At 37.3% G+C, this 22411-nt stretch overlaps 1 protein-coding gene across 9 annotated transcripts in view; it reads right to left on the reverse strand.

Moving 5' to 3' along the window:
• AMBRA1 (autophagy and beclin 1 regulator 1) overlaps window positions 1-17455 on the reverse strand; it is a 149246-nt gene extending 131791 nt beyond the window's left edge. For 3 of the 9 annotated variants that reach the window (XR_004950832.1, XM_016146740.2, XM_016146736.2), the window contains exon 1: window positions 17227-17453. The gene's annotated coding sequence lies outside the window, so the exon portion shown is untranslated. Of the gene's footprint in view, window positions 1-17226 lie in introns of all 9 variants that reach the window. The other 6 variants (XM_036220625.1, XM_016146739.2, XM_016146738.2 and 3 more) reach the window with 3 other exon arrangements.
• Between the last annotated feature and the right edge of the window lie 4956 nt (window positions 17456-22411).

Below are 22411 nucleotides of genomic sequence, written 5' to 3' on the forward strand. Positions count from 1 at the left end.
CTATCTATCACCAGTCAATCAGAAGCATAGGTGACAACCTGAACTGGGGACTGGCATCTGAAGTTGGGGGAGATGTTGCAGTTCTGTGGGACTAAGCTCTTAAATTTGTGAGATCTGACACTATCTCTAGTTATTGACAGTGTTAGAACTGAGTTAAATTGTACTACACCCAGTCAGTATGTGCTGAGAATTAAAGAACTTTATGTTGGTACTGGGGGGGGAAAAACACATTAGAGATGGTTTTTGCACAGCAAAAATTCCTTCTTAGGCCTCTTTGTTCCTCACTAAACTATAAGCTCTGTGAAGGCAAAAACTATGTCTAGCAGAGTCCCAGTACCTAGCTAGCACAGAGCCTAGCATTGAAAAGAATAAACAGAATGACTATGTATTTATATCCAGTTATGAGGAAAATCCAAAACAAACCCCAAACTCTCATAAACATCTAGATGGAAAAAAAAGAATGTGGTCAGCTCTGGGGTAATGTTAATGAGTTCAGGTTATAAATTCAATTTCTACAAGTCTACAGCGCCAACCACTGCCAACCCAATCTCAACCAGTCATTTCATTATGCACGTGCCATTAATTACAACAAGTCCAGGCAACAGAGTATGCACAGGGCAAATCCATCCCCAGTTCTACTACAGAGGGAAAAAACACAAAACCTAAAAAAAATACATATCTCAGAGATGGCAGTAAGACTTTTTTATCATGATATTTGAAACATAGCATATTTAGAACAAAGTACAGAGGCAGTGGATATATTCTCAGATCGGGGGTGGGAATACGGGATATTACATTTTTCGAGCTTGAGGATGCAGATATAAATGTAGTGTGATTTAATGGGTAAAAAAAAAAAAATACTTTAGAAGAAGCTTCAATGACTGATTTTTACCACTGAGTTGTTTTTAATCTTGGACAAATCACACTCTTGCTGAATTTCAAGTTTTCCTCCACATATGAACTGAAAGTAATAACACCCTCTTTCTAACTTAAAGGAATAACAACAAACTCCTAGCTTGGAGTTTGTTAGAAGAAATGGGTTACAAAAAATTCAAGGCAGGATTACTACTTTTCGAAGTAAAAGCCAAGCTAGCAACCAATGATGACCAGAATACACAATAAATGAAAGTTTGTACAAAGTGTGGCAACCAACAGTTCTGAGAGAGTGCAAAGGAAACTACAAAAGCAGAACCACAGAGTACTTCTAATTAATCACCTGACAGATTGAAAGCAAATAATTTGACAGAATCAAAACCAATACAATAAAAAACATACAGTTCCTTTATAAGAAGTCAAAAGCCCAGAAATAAAATGCTTATAAAGAAACCTGTACCTCTACTGCTTTATGTTCAGAATTACAAAGACTCTAAAATATAATTGGTCTCCATCTAGAAAGTCAAGCTAAGGGGTAATAAAGAATCAAGTATCTGGTACAAAGATTGTCAGCCCAAATTTACCAGGAGAAAACTAAGCAATGAATCTCTTTGTTCTCATAACCACTGCCACCCTCAATGTTTTATATATAAAAACTCAGAATAAGGCAGATCTCTACAGGGTATGTCACAAATAGGCTAACAACTTTATAAAATGCTTTGACGATACAAAACTAAATAAACTCTAATTACTGTTATTATAATAAATAGGAAGAAAAAGCACCAGTTTTTCTGCTACGGATTTTGCTTACTAGGGCTTCCTAAAGTAAGTGACAATTATTAATCTAATGTCTAAAACACAGGAAAGGTTGTGCTCAAAAACAAAGAGTGATCAAAACTACAAACGGAAAACTATAGGTCCCAAATTTGAAACTGTCAATCTTCCTTACTCCCACTTACCTCAGAAGAATGAAGAAAAAAGAAATGACATTTTATCTGCAAACTATTCTGGGGAAAACAGTGTGCTGAGAACATAAGAATCCCTGAAAACTCAAGGAAGAAACCACTAAACTCAGAAGAAAATGAAGCACAAGTTTTGAGCCCCAAGCTATCAACAAAATCAAGACGACCAGGAAGACCACCCATAAGTGCACAAAAATGGCAAGAGATTTTCTATAGCGAGCAAAGAAAATGGGTAGCTTTTGACGGAAGAAACTTCAGAGGCAAAAACAGTTTATCCCAGAAATGGGAAATGACCCCAACTGCCTCAGGCAAACAGGCCTAATGACTTTTGCAACAACATACCTTTCATCCACCAACACTATTTAGAAGGCTGAAGTGGAGCCAAATCACGAAGGATCACATCTTTCTGTTTTCTACAGTCTTTGGGTCCAACTCTCCCCGCTTGGAGTACCACATTGCTCCCAACAGTTCTTGGAAACCCCGAGAGCCACAGCAACAGTATTGTAAAAAGCTTTGAGAATGTAAACCTAGGAATACTCACAAGCCCCAGGACAGATGAAATTACTCACCAGACAAATAAAACAAAACCTGGAAGAGGTTTAAAAATTCATCTAGGTTCACAAGATGAGTCAGTAGCCAAAGCAGGATTTGAATTCAGGCTTTTCCTTTAGATACTATCAGAGCTTGACTCCCAGTCCCTGGCTCAGCAGATACTGTGCTCAGTGTTCTCCAATGTTAGAGTCAGCCCAGGTCAGGTTCTTGGCTGACTAGAATAGGGAAAGGAAAAATTTCCCTCAAGGCTTCAGGAAAAGAAGTCAAATTATTAAATGTAGAGCTCTTATGCTAAAAGGTCCAGATGCCCAGCCACCATGCCAATCATATTTCTCAGCCAATCAAAATAAGACACTGGATCTAAGAATCTAGTCATTTTAAGCTTCAACTAGAAGCTGGATTCCATTTCTCCACCTTCCCAAATAAAAACACTTAAGAGGAGAAGAATGCAAAAGCAATGATGGACGACCAATGAGTGTTCGTTGAACATCTACTATGTACTCAGCACTATTCTAGACTATTCCTGCCCTCAAGAAGCTTATGTGATTATGTAACAAAAAACAGATACTTTCAAGTACTGATAATATTAGGAAAAAATATGGAAAATAATGTTTTGGGGGGAGCTCATTAAAAAGAGGAAACCAATAGTTTAGAATTACTTACTATTTTTCTATGACTATGAGACTGAGAAAATATGAATAACCCAGGACAAACTTTAAAATTCTTTCATATAAATTAATATTACAATAAATGTAATCCAATATTACTTCTCATTTTTAAGTAATTACATATGACTAAATTTGAAATAACACTCAAAGAAAGCATCCTTACCTCAAAAATAAAAGCAATCTTAAATCCTTATAAGTACATGGCAGAAAAACCCCAATATTTATCCAATTATCCACAAACTGATAAAGACAAGTGGCTAAATATAACATATTTAAAGCAATATTTTTATCTAACATTTAATGAATCTTTGCTACATACCTGGCAGTGCTAAGCACTTTTTCACATAGTATCTTTTATTTTCCACAATGACACTACGAAGAATGGTACTATCATTATCCCCATTTCACACATCACAAAACTGAGGCTTAGAGAGGTTAAATGATTTTCCCACATGGAGAATTCAAAATCAATCCAGTTGCCAAAGTGCATGCTCTAACAATTATACATACTATACTGCTTCTATAAAACAGGTACCGAACCTCATACATAAAAAAAACTTCTCGTGTCCTCACACCTAGAAGGTCATAGGTCATAATTATACAGAGTTGATTCAGGAGATAGAGAAGAGAATGAATAAATCCAAATGAATTTGAGCCAGAACACAGTGACTCATGCTATATAACCTTAGGCAAATTCCATAACATCTATAAAGGAGCTAACTTCGTCATAGCTAACCATTGCTTGGGTAGGGAGTGTTAATTAATATTTGTAATATATACACAGATCATCAGATGAAAGAGACAAGGAAAACTATAGCATTATTGCTTTCATGCTAGAGCAAAGCACCAGAAATCAAGGTAAAATAAGTTATGTGCGCCAAGAATGTAGGGTTTGAGTACTTTGAAAAGAACCATATAATTATTTTACCTTCAACTTTTTTTTTATTTAAAAAAATATATATCATATGACCTAGCAATTATACTTTTGAGCATTTATCCCCAAGAAACTTAAAAATTTTCATTCAAATATGTACATAAATGTTCATAGCAGCTTTATTCTTCATAGCCAAGAACTGGAAAAAACTCAGATGTTCTTCAATGGGCAAATGATTAAACAAACTGTGGCACATTCAAACCATGGAATACTACTCAGCAATTAAAAAGAAAAGAACTACTATGGAATGTCAACTGAAATTGAAACATTTTTTTTAATTAAAAAAAAATAACTATCAATATGTGCAACTTGGATGATCTCCAGGGAATCGTGTTGAGTGAAAAAGGCCAATCCGAAAGGTTACATAGCATATGATTATATTTACATAACATTCCTGAAATAACAAAGGGAGACACATCAGATATCCGCCAGGGATTACAGATAGGATTGACGGAGTAGAAGATAAACCACCTTCCCCCCTGGGTATTTCCCCTAGATTCTCTGCACAAAGCTTTTGCAACCTGAGCCACTGTTCTATCAGATCATTATGATTTGAAGGTGGGTGTGACTTTAAAAGAGCAGGAGAATAGTCCTTGTGGAGACATTCTGTATCTTAACTGTATCAATGGTAATACCCTAGTTGTGATAGTGTATACTATGGATCTGTAAAAATGTTACAGTTGGGAGAAACTGGGGAAAGTCTACATGGGATCTTTCACACACATCTTTTCTTGGTGGCTGTATGTAAATCTACAATAATCTTAAAGTCAAAATCATAACACGAGCTCCTTATAATAAGTTTGTGGTCAATCTCCCTTCCAACCCCTCCCACTCCCACTCTGAGATAAATATGCAAACTCACTACTCATACAAACACGCATGCAAGTAATAGTTTGTTTTCTGCATCAAAAGGGGATCATATATACTACAAATTACCCCGCAGCCTGCCTTCTTCACATATTATCACTATATCAGAGAACTAAAAATAAAAAATAAAAAATCTTTAAGCACCAAGCAGGATGGCAGGCATAGAATATTTTCTGACTGGGGAAAATCTGACAAATGTTTACCATGTTAATGTACAAAATCTGAGTCAGATGCATTCAGTAGAGTAAAACAGAGTGAGTATAACATAGAAGTAACATTCTAAAAAGGTCTGCAAAAAACAAGGTCTTCAGCAGCTATTCTAGGATCCCATCCCCCTCTATGACTCCTGTGGGCCCACAGAGGAAGAAATGCTAAATGAGATTTCAACAGAAAACTGCAAGAGGGGATAATGCTCCCACATACTCAAGCCACAGCAGAAAACTTCTATTAAAATACATTCCTCCTTCAAGAAGTACAAAATACATTACTGACAATTTTTAAAACATCCATTTGTAATAACAGCTACTAACACTATTAAATGCTGTTTTATATACTCCATCTCTAAAGCCCCCTTCCACCCTACTCCCATTTTACAAACAAACCTGGCTCAATGTGAAATTACTTGCTCATGATCAAACGGCCAGTAATTGGTAAAACTGGTATTCAAAGATAAAACTAGTGCCTTTTCTACTTTATCAGGTTTTTCTATGTTATCACATGCCAATGGAAAAGTTTAAATAAATTTAATAAGTGTATTTAGGTAGAAGTCATTTTCTAATACGTCTGCTGACTTTGATTCAACTTTTTTCCCATTTAGCATATTTGGGGGAGGGGTTACACTCTGTGCCAAGCTCTACTGTGGGTGACAGGGACAAAGGGATAAAAACAAACAAACAAAATTTTTAAAAAAAAGAAAAAGAAAAGGCCTCCAACCTCAAAGAGCTGTCAATCTAGTGGGCAGACTGCAACTGCAATACACTGCAACTGTAACTACCATACCGAAATGTGGCAATTGTGGCAATTGTTTCCCTGCAAGGAAGTACAAAGTGCTATGGGTTTGAAGACTCCAGCTATCCTCCCAAAAGCAAATGATAACCTCTCACATTAGCTTTCTTACAATTGTTCTTAGTTTCAATTCTGTTCTGATATTCTATTAAGTCACAGATATCCCTTCTTGATCCCTGGACAAAGATCTGCAATGTCCTTCTATACAAAACACTGTCCTTGACATGCTCAATAAGTATGAATGGAAGCTTGCCAGCTCGAATCAGCATTAGGGTCTTTCTCCAAAAATAATTCTGTAATTTTTTTTTTTTTTTTTGAAATGTTGGCAATGAAAATAAAGTATCTTTAACCTCTGGTCAAATCATGGATGTACAGAGTTAAAAGTGACTTAGACAACATTTTGAACATAAGATGTTAAAAAAAGTTAAATTCACATCTCCATTGTTACAAGACTCAATAAGCTCTGAGACAAAAGCCCAGGTCTCTCTCAACTCATTGTATGGGTTTTCTTTCCACAACTGCTTCTTCTTTTTAACTCCAATAAAAATAAACTGAATGAAATTTAAGTTTTCTCATTTCATCAATGATAGATGCATCCATGAATAAATAATCATTCACAATTTAAAGACTAACTTTAAAACTGCAGTTTAAAAAATAACTATCAAAAACAAACATGCTAAGCACCCATCATGGGTACATACAGAAGTAAAAGACTGCCTAATCTTGATATGGCAGAGGATCTTCAGGTATCTGAGAGCTATTCTAAGATCTCCCCGCCCACCCACCCCCCCACCCCCCCCCCCCCCCGTCTAGGGAGAAAAATGTCAATACACTCAAAAAATCGCCATCAACATCATCATCTAGCAACAGCTAGTATTTTGGGGGTATTTACTATGAGTTAGGCACTTTACATATCATTTCTCATCCCCCCATTGTGTATTTCTGCATACCAGGTTTAAAGAAGTATCCCAAATCCCAGAGGTGGGGCAAGAAATCCAACTCTAGAGTCCATGCTTTTCCTACTATCCTTTGCTCCCTAAGAACAGAATAACTGCATTGCACATGTGGCTGTGAAATCAAGTCACTTCGAACTGATATAATTTCCTGCCTGGCTGTTAGGTAACTTAGCCATGTTTTCAATCTTCAGGTTGTTCTAATTTTCTTTCAGGAGTCCTCAGTGGTCTTCCAGATTTTCTTTTTTCTTTTCTCCTCTCCTCTCCTCTTTTTCTTTCTTCTTTAAGAAGCAAATCCTTTTTTCAAATGAAACCTTATGTAAAAACACCAAAATATAAAACAGATTCAAAGTTTGAGCTGCTCTGGGCAGAGTAGTAGAACCAAAGCTCTTCCTTATTCTCACAGCCACCTTAGCACCTCCAAAGAACACAGCTGGACAAAAACACTAGCTTGAAACAGAAGACTGCCTTTTCCATCTCAGCTTTGCCACTGACCATTTATACAACCTTTGGCAAGAAAGGTTTACTTTTCCTTATCACTTAAAGATACCACCATCCACTTTATAGTTTTGTAATGAATATTACATGAAGGAACACACATAAAATTCCCAGCGTATGGCAAATATTCAAAAGTTGGCTCCCCTCTCTTTTATCCTGCAGAGGTAACAGTTGTTGCCAATTCAAGAAAGCTCAATAGATATATTTGATGATATTTTCAGTAGGAGGGAAATGAACAAGTAAATGCTCCCATAGCTCAACTAAAATAAACAAACCTAATAAATCCTTCATTAAAGGTACCAATGGTAATAACCTCCATCCAGCTTAACTTCCCAGTCAATCAATGAACCATAGACCTCAAAGCATGATTTTGATAAGAGTCAAGCGATCCCTTACGAGATGCCTTAATGTCAACCCTACGTGTCAAATGAATGAGTTAATATTGTTCTGAGAACCTTAACTTTGGCATTTCCTGAGCAAAGTATTTAAACTGGAGACTTAATATTGCATTTAATGAATATTTTTATGTTAATGTTCTGCAACAGAATCTAATGTTCATTTGCCATTCTTCTGGGCTTCTATTTCTCTAGGCACCACAAACCAAAAATATGTTGTCACATGCATCTTCACCTAAGCAATTTTAACCTGGCCCTTCCTAAACTAGTCATTAAGAATCTATTACCTTAGTCTGTTATTTATAATGTGGTCCCATGTCTACATATATTACAGGAAGCCAAATCAATTTTTATAGGAAAGAGATTCTCAGTCCGAATTTAAGCCCAGTAACAACTCCCAAATCACATACTCTATGGGAGCTACAAATGTTGGCTTTGATCCCCATGGTTCAGGAAGAAAATCGTAACAATACATCACACAGCCATGAAAAGACTCATTTATGATGAAGAACACATCTCTGAGCATAAGATTCAGAATGCTAATCATCTATTTTACCAGGAGATCTTAAGCAGTTCACCTACTCTCTTATGATTATAGCTTCATAAGGAAAATGAAAATAGACTCATTAAAATGCCAGAAATAGTGTTCTGATTAATCATCAAACAACTATGTTCTGGAGTTACCAGGGACCTCAGCAAGTCACCTTTGTCATTTCTCTTATTTCTTAACAAGCCCAAACCTAAATCATTCTAGTAAGATAGTTACTAAGTCTTTGGGTGAGACATTTCACAAACTCCCTTGGTAACATTCCAGTATCTTGTAGTCAGGAAGTTCTTCCTAATTTGTAATCTATATCCCTTCTGTTGCAATTAAAACATATTCCCTCTTGTCTTGTCCTCTATGGAAAGAGAACATCTGCTTAACACCACCTGAACAATATCCCTTCTTCAAGAGATTATAAAATATAGGAAGCCTATTTCAAACAGATTCATGTAAATGCAACATGGCTTTAAATGGGTCACTTTAGACAAAGAACATGATTAAGAGTCTTAAATTCCCAGTTCCATCACTGACTTGCTCTGAAGATTATAGGAAGTTAAAATGATGCAGATGTTGTACCTCAATTATCCCATCAGTAAAATGCAAATAATAAAAACAGTATGTTAGGAGAACTCAGTTCCTCAAAAAATTAAACATACAGGAAGGAGATTCTTAATCTCAATCTAAGCTCAGCCAAAATTCTCAAATCATACTTTATGGCCCTGCAATTCCATTCACAAGTATATACACCCAAAAAACTGAAAACAAGTACATATACATGCATGTTTACAGTAGCACTATCGACGATATCCAAAAGGTAGACAGTCCATGTGTTCAAAGGCTGAATGGATAAACAAATTATGGTATATGCATACACAAAAGGCCACATATTGTATGGTTCCATTATATAAAATATCCAGAATAGATCAATCCATGAAGGCAAAATGCAGATTGCTGGTTTCCAGGGGCTGGTGGAAAGGGGGAATGAAAGAAACGGCTTAATTGGAAAGAGAGTTTATTTTTGAGTTATGGAAATGTTCTGTAACTAGATAGAGATAGCAGTTGCACAGCACTGTTAAATGTACTAAATGTCAATGAATTGTTCACTTTCAAAATGGTTAATTCTGTGTTATGTGAATCTTACTTTAACATTTTTTTCCCTTAAAGAATGCTAGGAGAACCAAAGGGGATGATATCCATAAAATGCTTAGCCATTCCCAGGACAGTCATCATATAAAATTCTAGGTAGAGTGGTAACCAAAATGTTTACTATTATTTAAATATATCCAATTAGACTGAGAATATGTAAATGGGAAACGAAATAGAAACCAAAATAAAGTCTAGAGTCCAATTATACAGTATCCAGTATGGACATAAGAGCCAATAAATAGGTGAATGAATAAAGAGATAAAGTAAATAACCAAGCATATCAATAGCAACAACCATAGGAAAGCAGTAAGAAAAAACAAGTGTAAGGAATGAACTTTAAAAGCCAATAATACCAAAATACAAAGACCCATTAGGTAGCAAGTTGAAAAAAGAAAGGCTAACCAAAGCAAAGCTGAAAACTACATAAGGCCACCTATAAAGCCAATGAGAATCCTTACTCTGACCATCTTGCAAATACCCTAATTCTCTAGCCCCTTTCTCTTTTAGTAAAGCCTCCTGGCACGACACCAAGGCTAGGCAGCCAAGGACATAAAAATGAAAAGGTACTGTTCCTAACTTCATGGACCTCATTATATTACTTCTCAAAAGTATTACTTTTTATGGGGAGACACACATGCTAATAAACAAAGTATACAGACCATCTTCTCTTCCTCCCTTCCCATTTCTTAAACCCACTTCAATCTGGCTTCTGGCCCTACATTCCTCCAACATTACTCTTGCTATAATCATCAATGATCTCTGTGTTGCTAAAATAACAAAATACAGGTAATCACTTCTTGAAATAAGCTCTTCTTTCCATTTGAGATTTTTTCTTAGATTCTTTGGAGCTGGGTCTTGACCACTCTTCTCTTCCCAGTCTACACGTACCTTTCCTCTAGGTAATCTCATCCATTTTTCTTGGCTGTAAATACCTGCTATATACCAAAAGCATCCAGATTTATTTCCAGCACCACTTCTGAGCATTAGCTGAAAGACTGCTTACTTGATGTCTCCACTTTTATGTTTTCACAGGCAACTCACCCTTAGCATGTCTAAAATTGAGGTCTTCATTCCACTTTCCAACTCTAGTCAAAATCTGCTTCTCCTCCAATGTTTCCATCTCAAAAATGGCAACTTCATCTACCCAGATACTCATGCCAGAAATCTGGGAATCATACTTGACACCTCCCTCTTCCCACATAGCCAATCCATTAGGTCTTGCCTGTCCTAATTCTAAAGAATCTATTGAATCTTTCTGCTTCCTTCCATCTCCACTGCCTACAGGCTAATCCAAAACATTATCACCTTTTGCCTGGACCACTATAAGACATCCTATTTTAGTTTTCTCAATTCCTCTCTCCACAAATTTTCCACAATTTCCAAATTTTTTTCCACAAATTTCCACAATATAGCCAGAGTAATCTTTAAAATCACATACTAGGTCACAACACTCATTCTTTAAACCTTCGAAGGCCTCTGATTATACTTATGAAAAAAAATTCAAAATTCTTGACACAGTCCTGCCTAGGTCTCTGTCCTTTTCCTATGCCCCATCCCTTCTTCTCCCACTTACTCACTATGTTCCAGCCACACCAATCTCTTTTCGGTTTCTCAAATGTGCCAAGTTCTTTCCCACTCCAAGGTTTACTACATGTTGTTCCCTTTGCCTCCCCTTTTCACCTTCTAGTCTCTATTTAAATATCACTTCTTCAAAGTAACTTCCCCAAAGCTCTAATATAATTCAAGTTCCCTATTACAATCTCTTTTTTACTTCTCCATCATGGGACTTTACACACTTTGCAATTATATATTTATTGATGTATTTTTTTTGTTTACTGTCTCTCCTCTGGACTACAATCTCTACACAGGCATAGACAACATCCATTTTTTTCACTCTAGTCTTAGCAGTTTAGAAAGTTTAGAAATGTTTAAAGTAGTTCAGAATCAGGATAATTTAGAGATTAAGAGCAGGGGACTATGGAGCTAGGCTGCTTGGATTCAAATCCTGGTTCTGCCACTGACTAGCTCTATGACCTTGGCAAACTGCTTAACTTCTCTGTGCCACAATTTCCACATCTATAAAATGGGGAAAATAAAAGTACCTACACCATAAGGTTGTTATGAGAATAAGGAGAATCAATGGCACAAAGCACGTAGTACAGTACCTGGTACAAAGCATTACAATAAGCACTAGTTCTCCTCAGTTCTTACTGTACTCTTACTTCCTACCTACCACAGAGGCAGACATTCAGAAACATTCACTGAATGGATGTCTACCTTTTTTAACTTAATCTAATCATTAAATAGTTTTTTTTTTTTAATGACAGAGCAGAAATATTATAAATATTTAAAGAAAAAAATAGTTAAGGCAAAAATGAAACAACCTACAACTTATAATAGCATAAAGAAATAAGAGTAATAAAAAACTTACTCTACTGGATTCTTAGTCTTGAGCACTAAGCAAAAAGAGGTTCATTCTTCAGAAGTTATAGCCAAGGTTATTTGCTAACTTTGACTTTTCTCTAAATATCATTCTTTCGCATGCTTTTAGTCAACTTCAAAATCCTTCAAGTACCAAATACATATAGATGATAAATCAGTTAAAATGCCAACATTTTCTACCTGTTTTGCAAAGAAATATTCTTTTGTTCCTCAAATAGTTCTGGCCTGTTTTGCTACATATATTACAAAATCCTCAAATTTGCCATCTATCTTACATTTGGAACTCTTTCGGACACTGCTGCTTTCTAGGTTTCTCTTTCCCAGTAAGAACTCATCCTCTTACTTTAATTTGAAGAGTACTGAGAGGAAGAAGGGACAAATATGCTGCTTTAACTTCAATCTAAGCATCACTATTAACACCACTATTATTAATTCTCCTTTCAAAGAACACATAATCTTTATCTTGCTTTAATAATATTGAAAAAGGCAATAGCTGGCACATACAGTGCTATCTGCTATTCTAAATACTTTACACATAGTAACTCATTTAATTCTCACAACTGTATGCTATTTTACAGATGAGAAGAGGCACAAAGAGGTTAAGTAACTTGCCTAAGTCGCAGAGTTCCTAAGTAGTAGTGCTGGGATTTGGACCCAGACTGCCTAGCTTCAGTGCCACTATGCTGTTATTCAAGAGTCTGGGAAGACTTATTTTTCTGCCCTGTTTTCACTGGTCAGCTAGATTCTCTCCCCAAATCAAACATGTGTTATTAATCCTCTCCAACTCAGCAAAATTTTAGATGTTTCACTGTATCATAGGCATATATACCTAAAACAAAGTAATTTGGGTTCGTGGAAGAATATATGTTCTATCCTGGGAAGCAGAAACGAACAAATGATGAAATCAATTCTACAGATAGAAATAGGATTCCAGTAAGTAGTAGTAAAAAATGTTTGCAAAATACTTTCAATTCTTGGGAGAAAGGCACCTAACAAGATTGTAGGTATTATTATATACACACTCAGCGGAGGCCTACATTTTCCCTCTCAATTCCATGACAATTCTCCTAATGCTCCCCTTATATACAACTAAGTACATCAGCTTATTCTCTACTAGAAAAACACCTGAAGGCATGTATCTAGTGTTCAAATCCATTGAACTCAACTTCCAAAGAATAATTATTTTGGAAAAAATTAATAAATGAGAACTAATTAAATTCAGGTCACATTAGAATTTAAAACGTAAACTCATTAATCAGGCATGCTGGATAATTATATTATAACTAAGCCATAGTCATCCTTTACTATGCCAAACCCAGTGTCATCATACACTAAGTAAGAAACATTACATGTAGCAATCTTAAATGAAGACTTCCATTGTGATGGCAGTGGGGGAACCTTAATTTACTGAATTATGGTATGTTGTGATTGTAACTTTTTACAAGGATTAGGGATGCCATGATAGGTGACTTCGATCCCCATGAAGACTCAGTGCTCTCCTTGCTCCTTCATTTCTCTGTCAGCCCTGGTTTGTTTCCTTCAGAGCACAGTCTAAATTTCAGTATTTATCAGCTACCTGGTCAACTGTGCTACTCACTGGAATAAACTACGTAAGAGCAAGAACACTCATGTCTACCTTTGTATTCCACCATCTAATGAGCATTCAATAAATACTTGCTAGATGAACTATAGTCTGAAAAGGTAAGGGTTAAAATACAAAGTCACAATCAAGAAATAGTTTCAAAAGGTCTGATAGGAATAACTCATACCTCAGGAAAAACACAGTACAAGAAAATACTCAATGAAGAAAAAGTTTAGATGGAGAAGTGGAGATTATCAATCCTAAGAGCAAAGGAAAAAGAAGACAAGTTAGAAAAGATACATACTACACTAACCTACAGACACAGAAGCCAGGACTAATTGGAAGAGAGGGGGTAAATATGCTTAATCTCATCCAATCTTAATATGCAGCATCTAAAACTCACCTTTTACTAGCATGTCCAAGCCCTTACTCCTTTCCACATCATGTTAGTAAGCTCCTCCAGTGCTGGTTTAATGTCTGTCACCTCAACCCTCCAAAACCCTCAAGCATAATGTTGCCTGAAAAGAAGTTGTCTAAAAACCTAGATGACATATGTTCATTGCCACTGTAAGATAGCATGGAGGTTAACATTTGAAGAGCACTTTATCTTTTCGAAGCAGCTTCATGTACTCTTTTCAACAGAAGTATTATGTTAGAAGTATTATCCTTCCTGTTCTTAAATACAGACTCATAAAAGCATTCAAAGCCTTAGATTTGAAGCCCAGCTCTGCCATACACTTGCTGCGTGATCTTGGTCAAATTATTTACTCTCTGGGTTCAGTATCCATGGGGAAAATAATATCTACCTTAAAGGATTATTATGAGTATTAAATGAGATAACACATGTAAAGAACATGACAGTAAATGCTCAATAAAGAATTGTAGTAACCTTCCCTATGGCCTCCTTAAATAATTTGTACAAGATTTCTCAGCTAGTAAGCTGGTAAGCCTAGGACTTAAACCCTGGTCTCCTGATTCTTTAATCTGTTTTCTTCTTACCACATCACTTTGGCAGACTGCCACATACTACTGGGCACATAAATACATTTTGACAATAACTGATCACAATTATCAGCAACTCACTTTAGCTTTGTGAAAAGGGAAAAAAAATAGATCTAATTAACTTGGGGGGGAGAAGGGGCTTGAAAATATACAATATAAATTACCCCTGAACCACAGGACAGGTCGTACCACCGCACTTCTGTATAAACATAAATTATGAAAAGAAACAGAAAGTTCTCTTTGAGTTTATGAGGAACAACTGGATAAAGAAACAAGAATGACTATGATTAAAAGAACTTAAGGTTTTTGTCTTTTTTTTTTTTTTTTTTTGGTAAACCAAACCACTGGGCAAAAAGACTTGCTTCCCATTCCAAAATGACTCTATCAAGGCTGAGACATATCTTTAAAAAAAGACTTAGCTGTACTAACAACAAAACCTTTTCTCCAGGTCCTTTAAGAGTGAGATAAATGAGTAGAGTGAAAAATAATTGTCAACATAACCTGCTAATATTCATGAAAACCTTAGAAGACCATAATGTATGGATTCGGTATTAATATGCAGCTTAAAAGAGATCAAAAACATAAGTTTCATAAGTTTCCTAACACGTGTTGAAAATATTTTGAAATTATACAGTATAAAGCTAAGTTACTGGTGTTAATAAAAATAACCACTTAGTTTCAAGTGATATATATAACTAATCTTTTTCAAATGATACACATAACTCCTTCCAGAGAGAGTTCCATAAGACATTCAAAGAAGTTCACATCTTTAATAATCCCCAAGAACTTTCTTATTAAAAAAGATAGAATAATTAAGTCACATTCTGAGACTGTAAATTCCTGAAAGAGAATGCCAGAAGAGAGTGTGATCTGGCATTGACAGAACACAAGATTTAACCAAGGTAACAGTTGAGTGAATTTCTATCACAAAGCAAAGGAGAAGCTGGTAAGCTCTATCTCTGTAACTTCCTATCATCGTGACAGAATTTCTTGCCCTCCTCAATTCAATTTAAACCTCTAATTATTTCCTACAAAAACATAAGAAAATGTTCCTAAAATGTTTTTGTGACACTCTTAGCAAACTCCATTTATTAGTTAGCATTCATTAGGAGCCACTGAGATATTACGTTAACTCTAAATTCTATACAGAACCTATCAATCCCCAGGGGATGTTGATTCCTCTCTAAATTATTTCTTCTGATATAAATTCTCTTCTATCATGAAAACTTTTTCAGAGATCACACATTCTAAGCATAACTTCCCAATCTAGATTCTCCATAAAGATTAGTCTGGTGGCTCTTCGTTAATCCCTTTCTAGGAGCACTGAAGTCCTGGTAACTAAGAAATCGCTCACGATCAAGTCCCCTTCGTTTAAATCTTGCTGATCTCACACACACACAAAATAGAGGAACAATAATCTTTGCAAAACTCATAAGAGAATTCTAAAATTGTTTAAGGAACACACGCTTGCATAGTTTCCATTCAAGGACTAGGCATTTAATCTATTCTCCCTTAAAACCATTCTCCTACTGATTTTCCATACTATGGAAATACTTATTCAACCTAGAATGACCATTCGGCTTATTTTTTTTCCAACAAAAAAGTCAAATAAATTGGGATCATGACACTGAATCCAACGAAAATAAAATAAGTAAGAACACTAAGTACTCAAAGTTTTGGGAGACAAAAGGAAAACATAACTGAGCTCTAAAGATGTTAACTTTCAACTTAAATATCTCAATATTTAAATGATTCCTACAAACAGACTTTTTAACTATATTATACACAGTAACTAAACCCCTAATCAAAAATAACAAAACTTCTTAAAAAGACTTTTTGGGTTTCCTTTGGATTCTTCCTAGAAAGCAAACTCTCAGGACAAATATCTGACTTCAAAATCTTGATCGTCTTCCGTTAGACATTAACCTCTTAACACTACAGATGAAAGATTTTCACTGAAAAACAGGCTGAAGGAAAGGAGAATAAGTATCAACGAGAAAGCGAACTGAGTAGAAAACACAATTTTCTATTAAAAAAACAGAAACTGTCATTGCTACTCTTGCAGAAATAACAGACTTTGAAAAGCAAAACCAGCCAAAAGATCACATGGCCCCTTTACTTCTGAAGTTTTCAGTGACAGACTATAATTCTAGGAAGAAGGGGTTACAGACAATCAAACGACAAATCGCTGTGTGTATAAAGTGACTGGTAAAATGAAAAAGTGACCAGGTAAATGACAAAAATGACTTGTGGTGCATTTAAATGTCTGCAGAGGATACGGGGAAAGTCACATCTCATACCTTAGCCTCAGTTTCCCTACCAAAAAAAAGACGAGAACATGACACTTTGCTCACAGAAGCCAGAGGAACTGGTTCCATATGTCTCCACCTACTCAAGGGTCCCCTGAAAGGCTGTTCTCAGAGGGGGTCCCCAGTACAACTGAGTCATGACACCGGTGCCTTTGGCGGCTGGGGGAAGAAAGGGAGGGTCAAAGCGCGCAAAGGTCTATCCGTTCCTGGAAAGTGATTATCCCCCACACCGGAGGATGCCAACGCTCGCCCTAGACCGAGCATCCCCTCCCTACCGAAGCACACCGGGCAGCCCCAGCATCTCTCCTTCCTTCCGGCTTCCCCTTCAGTTCCCCTGCCGCCTCTCCGACCGCGCCCCCGTACGCAGCCGGGTAGCTCCTCCTCGGACCGCGTCTCCGCAGCCGACCCGCCCGCCACCCGCCGGCGCCAAGGTCTTCTCACCCCGGCGGCGGAAGGATGCCGGACCGGGCCTCCCAGGCTCCTCCCGGGCCTACCTGCAAGGCGGGCGGGGGCTCGGCTTGCAGCCCGGTGGGTGGTCTGAGCCACAGAGAGGAAGAAGAGGCAGGAAGGAAGCAAGGGTCCGCTCTACCGACCAGAGGGAGAAAGCAGCCTGAACGCAGGGCCTCGCGGATAAGTCAGCCTTCGACCCGGCGCCGCCGCCGTCGCCGCTGCCGCCGCCGCTCAGGAGACATCAAGCAAGAAGACGGCGCAAGAGATCACCGAATGCACGAACGTCCCAGACATCAATGGGAGAGCGCAGGCGCAATCGTTCAAGGAGCTGCAGTCGAGCGCCGAAAAACATCCCTGCTCTAACTCAAAGTCCGGCTCCTGTCCAAGGCATAAATAAACAAACCCAGATCACAAACCACGGAGTAAAGGAGACTGTGTTTCTGCCATTTTCTGTGTCGGTTGCCGGCAAAATTGTTAAGACAATTGGAGTTTTTCTTGAGATTGCTGAAGATCAAGTTAGCACAGTAACACTTGTCTAACTATAGTTCAGCAACTACCTATGGACTCCCAACACACTGTCTCAACTGAGCAAGTTCGATCGTTAGTTTCCTCACGCAACAGTGAGATGAATGAAGGGTAAAGATTATAATAATAAACACACGTACATGTGACAGAGGCACAGAGAGAGAATCTAAACTGAGGAACAAAGTGAAAAATCTACTAAAGCTCCAATTTAGTCCCTATAATCGTAGCAAGGAGAAGCTAGGAAAATTTAGGATTGTGTAAACTGATCTAAGGTAGAAAATTTTTTTTTAAGCACATTATTTTTTTTAAATTTTCTTCCGAAGGCCCAGAATCGCAGGCATGCTTCTTACCTAATGATCAAACGTCTCTGGGTTCAGAACCTGACTAAGAGTGTTGACATGTTCATTGTCACAAGAGCCCCTTTTTGAAGTCTCTCAGTGGGCGAACGAATATGCTCAGCACAAATATAGATTGATATGTACATCCTAGATACAATTAAATAAATCACATAGATCACTACAAATATAGATTACCGAGTGTGAGCAATAATAGTTTACCCCACCTCCTCCTAAAGAGGGAGGAGACCTGGAGAGCAAAGTTATAAAAAGAAAATGATAGTCCCAGCCTTTGAAGAGTTTATAATCTAATCAAAGTAAAAGACCACATCCTTATATTAGCTTTACTTACAAATTATTATAATTTTTTAAAAAATCTCCTTAGGTCTGTGAAAATACTTAAAGGACAACTTACATATGTAATGAAGGATCAGACCAGCATCCATAATATGAAGAGGAACACCCGAGCTTTTGTTCTCTACCACTGTTTTAGGATACTTTTTAAATGAGTAAACATTATAGCAACATTTGTGAAAGTCTAAAGAAAGAGTTTAATAATCTGCTTCCAAAATGCAAAGTTTTAATTTGTTCATGGTCCCTTGTAATCCTTGGAAATATCCTACATTATTTTTAGAAGTTTAATTTAAATACAGTGTTGTTGTTTTACATTATATCATTTCTCTATTAAAGTCTTTAATACTTCATTTTTAACAGTTGCACTGTATTCCAATGAGAGGATACAGTAATCATGCTCCCCATTGTTGCTTCCAAACATTGCTACTCTTGGAAAGAGGCAGTTATAACCTTACAATTAATGCTTAGAACCTATCACACATAAACAAAAAGAGTAAGGAAGTAGGGCAGAGGTTTACTTCTCTGTCACATAAAAGAAATCCAGAGATGTACAGCCTGGGGTACGGTGTGGCCATTCAGTGTCAGGGGCCAGGCTTCTATGTTGTTGCTTTGACATTTTCCCTAAGTGGCTTTCATCTCAGGTACAAGACAGCTGCTCAAGCTCTGGTTATCGTGTCTACATTCCAATCAGCAGGAAGCTGAAAGAAGAAAGGCATATCTCCTAGCCATAAGGACACATCTTGAAAATAGCACTGGACATTTTCACTTATATACATTCCACTGGCCAGAATTTAGTCACATCGCCAACCTAAGTGAGAATTAGTCTTTATTCTGGGCAGTTATGTACCCACCAAAAGTCAGGGGCAAATGGATTTGAGGTGACAACTAAATAAGCGTCTGTACCACATTCATGTAGCTGGTTGAGGAGGGGGCAAATAGACTTTTCTTTGCTCTCACCCTAGAGCTGAGTTTCTACTTCTAGAATACATGCTTTAGGAAAGCTTCCTTCTTGGAGAAGCTTGTGGAGCATAAATGTCTGGAACTACAATCCTCATTCAGACTTGACCAAATAACATAATTTTGAAACCTTGATTTCAGGGAGAAAAGCTAAAGAAAATAATTTTAAAGCTACAAGAAGTTTTCGGTTTTTCAAAAGCTAGAAACTTTTATTTTGGGGGAAACACACCTGAAGGTGATGCAAATATAAATCTTAAGCCATCCAAAAATGGAGATTTTGGAGAAGCTGAGGCTAGAATTCTCGGTGAAATCATTGAAAAATATATGGCTATTCTGCAGGAAGAGTTGCTCTCTACTGATAAATTTCTTGAGAGAACTATTTATTTTCAAGTATGGTTTAAGCTTCAATCTGATAGTACACTACTGCTTGTTTTCATGAGAGGTCTATTTGGATAGAAGAGATCAGCTGAAACCCTCAACCCTACAGGAATCTCCTCACATGGGAGGAAGACCTGAAAAAAGAAAACCAGGTGGGCAGAAGTAAAGATCATCCTGGAATACCCCAGTGATGCCTACGTGTTGGTATTAAGATTTAGTAACTCATCCTTATGTTGATTGTTGTGTTCTGATAGGATTCTCCTGGAGGAGCCACCACCTTGAAGGTAAGACAATGTTTTCCTGAAGTAGAATGACCACTGGCCCTGTTTCCTGAGGACTAAGGGGTTTCCCAGGACTCAAGAATTTCAGTCCTAAAACTGTGACAGCTCTGGGCAATCCAGGACAGTTAGTCACTCTATGAATGGATCTAGCCACTATTGATCACATGGAAAGAATTTGGAAAGACTAAACCAGGAAAAGAGGATTGGGGCATGTTGAACCGGGAACATTGCCTAGATTGAAAGGTGAAGGCAGGAGAAAGGAGAGTAGAGGAGTACAGAGGAGAGAGTAGTTCCTTACCTTGGCTCTGAGCTCTGAGAAACAAATCAGGCCTAAACCTAAGATGAGGTAACTCTAGCAGTAACATAAGTCTTATTAGGAAGCCCAGGAAGAGGAGGTAGACCTTAAGCAGCCAAAATGATGAGCCAGTGTAGGTTTCACTGTTGCAATTCTACTTTTGTACCCTGGTCTCACAGCACTGTACATACAGTGGGCTAATGTACATACTTTGAATGGTAAAGTTAGAAGCAGTGCGGTGATGTAGGAGCAACTCAGATCAATCCTGAAATGTATGAACATTTTAAGACTAGAATGGCAAAGAAATCAGCCTTTCCATAAAGAAAGCTGTATATGTAAGGGGTAGAGAAAGTCTTAACAGAATGATAGATCCCCAAATGTTTTGCTTAGCAAACATGGAGATTCCTTTCAAACACTTTTCCAAATTTACTAATTTATGATTTCAAGGTCTACTTTCCTTGCTCCTGTTTAGTATCAAGAGATCTTCTCTCTCGCATTTATCACAAAGGGAGTCTTAGATTGTAGTTATGTTTCTTAAAAAAAGCCTGTGAATTTTATGTGCCAGAGAACTGGGGTGTCCCCAGCCTTCAGCTAGCATTTTACCCTTCTTCCTGCATGGACATTTTCAGTCAACAACGTCTTATTTAATTCTGAGTCCATGATCTTTCTTATTTACAATTTTGTAAGATCTAAGTGGGATCTAGAGGGCAATATGGACCCTGGGGACATGTGAATGCACAATGGTTAAGACTCCTTGATTTCTTATTTTCTTGTCCTCATCCTCAATTTCCCTACATTGCCAGGGAAAGCAAGTGCTAAGCTTGGTCTTTGAAATGTTTTCAGTTTATTGTTTCAGGCAGGGCTACAATTGTAGTGTCTAACACCTGGTTTAGCCTCTATTTTGCCCCTTCCTACCTCTTACACATCTTCACTGTATGACTCCATTAAAATCGTGTCTTGTTTTTTGTTCCTAAATTAATTTACTACAGACCCTTACAGTCCACAGGTCAGGAAAGGAGCTCCCTGTCTGTTCAGTTTTTAAACTAAAAATATGTTTATGATCCCTCTTTTGTATAATTTGGAATTAGTAAACCAGTGATGACCCAATAGTAGTTTTCCTTTAACATACCCTCAGACTTTGCTATCTTGAAATATCTAAGGGCAAATCTGAAAAACTCATGCTGGTCAGATGGTCATCTATGGGAAGATGAGGCTTACATAAGACAGGCAAATTCTTGACTCTTGCCCAAAACTGTACCAGGAAGACATTATAAAACCACAATAAGAGCCTCAAGAAGAGAACTCTCAGGCACTTAGAAAAAGATTCTATGAGCAAATTCTTGGCTATTTGAAAGTACAGACCCTGATCCCTTCCCTGGATCATTTTGGGGAAAGCATAACTGTGAACTGAAAAAATCTTGGCCTGTAAAAATCCAGGTCAAAAAGAGATTAAAGGAAAATATTTGAACAGTTACTCTGTAGAATTATTAGGAAATAAAATGCTCCCGGGGAAAAACACTGCCAGTCAATGTTTGGTCAGTTCAGCACTTAGAAATCATCTTCAGTGTGCAAGTGATAGACTTGAAATTACTTTTGAAATCTCTCCAAGACTGTCCTTCCCACTCAGCCTTCATGTCACTATCTGGTGAGTTAAGTTGTGAAAACTCCAATTTTCCTTTAATGTAGCTTATTTTAGGCTAAAATACTAGGCACTTCCCAAGGCCACACTCTACCTTGCTACTTATAACATATGTGTGGTAGTAATCCTTTCCTCATACAATACTCAGAACCAAAACTTTATAGGGAAAAATCTCCATCTCAGGAAACTTGTAAAGACCGTGAGAGTCAAAATACTGCCTTATGAATGAGAAGACTAAGCAAGCTTGAGTCATAAGTTAAACTTTACAAATTAAAAAAAATATAACAGGGCACCTCTACCGCACAATGAATAGAGCTAAAGTTTTCAGTCACCTTTTTGTTGTCCTCTGCCATCTCAATGACACATTAATTCAACCTCATGCCAAATGGACCCACTCTTTATAGAGCGGATGATGATGGGAAATAGCATTTGGAGTAGAAATAAACAGCAGATAATAATCCATAA

This window comes from Rousettus aegyptiacus, unplaced genomic scaffold, assembly GCF_014176215.1.
Source record: "Rousettus aegyptiacus isolate mRouAeg1 unplaced genomic scaffold, mRouAeg1.p scaffold_m13_p_5, whole genome shotgun sequence".
Lineage (NCBI taxonomy): Eukaryota > Metazoa > Chordata > Mammalia > Chiroptera > Pteropodidae > Rousettus > Rousettus aegyptiacus.